We start from the raw sequence: 6,075 nt of genomic DNA on the forward strand, positions 1-6,075 counted from the left end.
GAAGGTTACTCTTCTTCCCTTATGTTTGTAACAGGTACATTGTAATCTGTCTAGAAGCAGGTCGGCATGATTTTAAAGGGCAGTGCCACCCACTTTAAATAGATAAGAATCCATAAATCAATAGATTAGTGTGGCATCATTGCTCACACACCATTCAGTGTGTGCGAAAGAATATTTGCTTACATGTACTAGCGTGATGAGGAGCATTTTAGTGCATGCCATGAACGCTCTCTAAACAGTGTGTCACATAATGTTATTCCTCCTTGAGGTTACTTTACTTACTCTTACTTGACTTTACTTTGATGAATGCACACGGGTCATTCTTGAATTGCAGTGTAATTTAATAAGAAAACATACGTAAGTCTTACACGGCAACACATATAGTTGTATACATTGTAGAAGCTACTGGGGGCTAGCAAATTGGCTTGTCCCACTGGTGGTGTGTAGAGGTGTAGTGACATGTTTTGGGGATTCAGAGATATCTATCAATTATTTAGATTATTTTTTTATGCTTAGACAGTGAGCAAAATTATTTCTTATATTGTATAGTCCAATATTAAATCTTTACTAATATAATGTGTGTACCTCAGTTTTATGTGATTGGTGTTACCGCCTAGAAAATTAATGATTACAAAGATATACAAGGACCTTGAGCATTCTGTCCGATGGCAAACTGTTATCTGGGAGGGGTTCTACATTAAAGAAAATTATTAGCTAGTATGTCATAAATTTTAGGATTTCATTGGTGTGTCTAAATCCAAAGTGTCACTTGGTGTTAGTCAGTTTAAATAAAAGGGAAATAACAGTGTGGGCAAAATTATTAATCAGATCACTTTAGTAAAACATTTTCAAAGGATTGACCTTATATTTCAGCATTTGGGGCCTCCATTTCATAAAATCTTAATTTACCTAAAACGTCTCATTGGTGTTACTACTGCTACTGTTGATACAATGCTATCATAATGCTCAAAATGATTTAAAGTCATTAAAATAGCAGTAGTCCCTGGATTACAGATTAACCCATTTAACGCCCTCAGTCACAATAGTGGGGAAAAAATGTTGTACAGTACTTTACAGGAACTAGAGAAGTTTAAGTTGAACTTATCATTATTATGTATTATTAGGATGTCTGGTATGATTCTGAGAAGTTTCATATCATTTGTCAAAATTATCTCAAGACCACAAGTGTAAATCTCTAAAGAGAACTTTTACAGATGAATTTGGCACTAGAAGTCTGTATTCAACAGTTTAGGGATCGGTGTACCGTCCACGAGACGGTTGAGCTAACGTAGGCTAATGCGATTAGCATGAGGTTGTAAGTAACAAGAACATTTCCCAGGATATAGACATATCTGATATTGACAGAAAGCTTAAATGCTTGTTAATCTAACGGCACTGTCCAATTTACAGTAGCTACAGTTGTCAGAAGATTACATACACTTAGGTTGGAGTCATTAAAACTCGTTTTTCAACCACTCCACAAATTTCTTGTTAACAAACTATAGTTTTGGCGAGTCGGTTAGGACATCTACTTTGTGCATGACACGAGTAATTTTTCCAACAATTGTTTACAAGACAGATTATTTCACTTATAATTCACTGCATCACAATTCCAGTGGGTCAGAAGTTTACATACACTAAGTTGACTGTGTCTTTTAACAGCTTGGAAAATTCCAGAAAATGATGTCATGGCTTTAGAAGCTTCTGATAGGCTAATTAACATAATTGTAGTGAATTGGAGGAGTACCTGTGGATGTATTTCAAGGCCTACCTTCAAACTCAGTGCCTCATGGGAATATCAAAAGAAATCAGCCAAGACCTCTGAAAAAAATTGTAGAACTCCACAAGTCTGGTTCATCTTTGGGAGCAATTTCCAAACGCCTGAAGGAACCACGTTCATCTGTACAAACAATAGTACGCAAGTAATAACACCATGGGACCACGCAGCCGTCATACCGTTCAGGAAGGAGACGCGTTCTGAACGTAGTTTGCTGCGAAAAGTGCAAATCAATCCCAGAACAACAGCAAAGGACCTTGTGAAGATGCTGGAGGAAAAAGGTACAAAAGTGTCTATATCGACAGTAAAACGAGTCCTATATTGACATAACCTGAAAGACCGCTCAGCAAGGAAGAAGCCTCTGCTCCAAAACCGCCATAAAAAAGAAAGACTACGCTTTGCAACTGCACATGGAGACAAAGATCATACATTTTTGAAAAATGTCCTCTGGTCTGATGAAACAAAAATAGAACTGTTTAGCCATAATGACCATCATTATGTTTGGAGGAAATAGGGGGAGGCTTGCAAGCCGAAGAACACCATCCCAACTGTGAAGCACGGGGGTGGCAGCATCATGTTGTGGGGATGCTTTGCTGCAGGAGGGACTGGTGCACATCCCAAAATAGATGGCATCATGAGGATGGAAAATTATGTGGATATATTGAAGCAACATATCAAGACATCAGTCACGAAGTTAAAGCTTGGTCGCAGATGGGTCTTCCAAATGGATAATGACCCCAAGCATACTTCCAACATTGCGGCAAAATGGCTTAAAGACAACAAAGTCAAGGTATTGGAGTGGCCATCACAAAGCCAAACTGAAAAAGCGTGTGCGAGCAAGGAGGCCTACAAACCTGACTCAGTTACACCAGCTCTGTCAGGAGGAATGGGCCAAAATTCACCCAAATTATTGTGGGAAGCTTGTGGAAGGCTACCTGAAATGTTTGACCCAAGTTAAACAATTTAAAGGCAATGCTAGCAAATACTAATTGAGTGTATGTAAACTTCTGACCCACTGGGAATGTGATGAAAGAAATAAAAGCTGAAATAAATCATTCTCTCTACTATTATTCGGACATTTTACATTCTTAAAATAAAGTGGTGATCCCAACTGACCTAAGACAGGGGAAGTTTAACTAGGATTAAATGTCAGGAATTGTAAAAAAACGGAGTTAAAATGTATTTGGCTAAGGTGTGTGTAAACTTCCGACTTCAACTGTATGTGCAGTGAAATAATACCATGCTATTGTTTGAGGAGAGTGCACAATTTTGAATATGAAAAGATATTAATAAACAACTTAGGCACATTTAGGAAGTCTTGATACAAACTTTTGAACAGAAATGCAATGGTTCATTGGATCAGTCTAACACGTTGCACATACACTGCTGCCATCGAGTGGACAAAATCTAAATTGCACCTGGGCTGGAATAATATACACTGCTCAAAAAAATAAAGGGAACACTTAAACAACACTATGTAACTCCAAGTCAATCACACTTCTGTGAAATCAAACTGTCCACTTAGGAAGCAACACTGATTGACAATAAATTTCACATGCTGTTGTGCAAATGGAATAGACAACAGGTGGAAATTATAGGCAATTAGCAAGACACCCCCAATAAAGGAGTGGTTCTGCAGGTGGGGACCACAGACCACTTCTCAGTTCCTATGCTTCCTGGCTGATGTTTTGGTCACTTTTGAATGCTGGCGATGCTTTCGCTCTAGTGGTAGCATGAGATGGAGTCTACAACCCACACAAGTGGCTCAGGTAGTGCAGCTCATCCTGGATGGCACATCAATGCGAGCTGTGGCAAGAAGGTTTGCTGTGTCTGTCAGCGTAGTGTCCAGAGCATGGAGGCGCTACCAGGAGACAGGCCAGTACATCAGGAGATGTGGAGGAGGCCGTTGGAGGGCAACAACCCAGCAGCAGGACCGCTACCTCCGCCTTTGTGTAAGGAGGAGCAGGAGAAGCACTGCCAGAGCCCTGCAAAATGACCTCCAGCAGGCCACAAATGTGCATGTGTCTGCTCAAACGGTCAGAAACAGACTCCATGACGGTGGTATGAGGGCCCGACGTCCACAGGTGGGGGTTGTGCTTACAGCCCAACACCGTGCAGGACGTTTGGCATTTGCCAGAGAACACCAAGATTGGCAAATTCGCCACTGGCGCCCTGTGCTCTTCACAGATGAAAGCAGGTTTACACTGAGCACGTGACAGACGTGACAGAGTCTGGAGACGCCGTGGAGAACGTTCTGCTGCCTGCAACATCCTCCTGCATGACCGGTTTGGCGGTGGGTCAGTCATGGTGTGGGGTGGCATTTCTTTGGGGGGCCGCACAGCCCTCCATGTGCTCGCCAGAGGTAGCCTGACTGCCATTAGGTACCGAGATGAGATCCTCAGACCCCGTGTGAGACCATATGCTGGTGCGGTTGGCCCTGGGTTCCTCCTAATGCAAGACAATGCTAGACCCCATGTGACTGGAGTGTGTCAGCAGTTCCTGCAAGAGGAAGGCATTGATGCTATGGACTGGTCCGCCCGTTCCCCAGACCTGAATCCAATTGAGCACATCTGGGACATCATGTCTCGCTCCATCCACCAACGTCACGTTGCACCACAGACTGTCCAGGAGTTGGCGGATGCTTTAGTCCAGGTCTGGGAGGAGATCCCTCAGGAGACCATCCACCACCTCATCAGGAGCATGCCCAGGCATTGTAGGGAGGTCATACAGGCACGTGGAGGCCACACACACTACTGAGCCTCATTTTGACTTGTTTTAAGGACATTACATCAAAGTTGGATCAGCCTGTAGTGTGGTTTTCCACTTTAATTTTGAGTGTGACTCCAAATCCAGACCTCCATGGGTTGATAAATTGGATTTCCATTGATTATTTTTGTGTGATTTTGTTGTCAGCACATTCAACTATGTAAAGAAAAAAGTATATAATAAGATTATTTCTTTCATTCAGATCTAGGATGTGTTGTTTAAGTGTTCCCTTTATTTTTTTGAGCAGTATATTATGGCCTTGCTCTTGCATTTCAAATATGATGGTACAAAAAAATACAAAAAACGTTTTTTTCTTTGTATTATCTTTTACCAGATCTATTGTGTTATATTCTCCTACATTCCTTTCATATTTCCACAAACTTCAAAGTGTTTCCTTTCAAATGGTACCAATAAAATGCATACCCTTGCTTCCCTGAGCTACAGACAGTTCGATTTGGGTATGTAATTTCTTGCGAAAATTGAAAAAAACGGGCGGATACTTGAGATGTTTAAAAAATCAAATATATGTTGTTGACATTTAAAAATATTTTCTTTGTAAATATAATGTTTAAAGGGTCGAATTTACATATTCTGAACAAAAATATGAACGCAAGATGTAAAGTGTTGGTCCCACGTTATTTAAATAAAATATCCTCAAAATTTTCCATATGCACAAAATTGTTATTTCTCTCGAATTTTGTGCACAAATTGGTTTACATCTCTGTTAGTAAGCATTTGTCCTTTGCCAAGATAATCCATCCACCTGACAGGTGTGGCATATGAAAAAGCTGATTAAACAGCATGATCATTACACAGGTGCACCTTGTGCTGGTGACAATAATTTGGCGGTTCGTCCAACCGGCCACAAAACTGCAAATACGTGTAACCATGACAGGCCAGGACCTCCACATCGGGCTTCTTCACCTGCGGGATTGTCTGAGATCATCCACCGGACAGCTGATGAAACTGTGGGTTTACACAACCAAAGAATTTCTGCTGCCAAAAACTGTCAGAAACTGTCTCGGAAGCTCATCTGCGTTCTCGTTGTCCTACCCAGGGTCTTGACTTGACTGCAGTTCGCCATCACAACCAACTTCAGTGAGCAAATGCTCACCTTCGATGGCCACTGGCACGCTGGAGAAGTGTGCTCTTCACGGGTAACCGAAAAGTTGCTTGTTTGATCCCAATCCAACTAAGTGAAAGTCTGTGCCCTTGAGCCAGGCTCTTAATCCTAATTTCTCCTGTTAATCTCTCTGGATGAGAGCGTCTGCTAAATGACTAAAAAGTAAAGCTCAATTTTACTGCCGGAAATTCACTCCTAGAACCTGGATTCCCCCGATTTCCACCCAGTGTTGTCACTGAATAACAGAATAACTGTTTAACCAAGGAGGAAGTGTTATGCAGTGATACCAAGTTCAATACACTACATGCATTGTCTGTTCCTTTACCTTATGATTCTTAGATGGGTCTAGCTAGCTCCTAAGAAGTGAAAAACAGTCTGGTTTCCTCATAATAAAACTGCGTTGTTGATC

The sequence above is a fragment of the Salmo salar genome, chromosome 14, assembly GCF_965601325.2.
Source record: "Salmo salar chromosome 14, fSalSal1, whole genome shotgun sequence".
Lineage (NCBI taxonomy): Eukaryota > Metazoa > Chordata > Actinopteri > Salmoniformes > Salmonidae > Salmo > Salmo salar.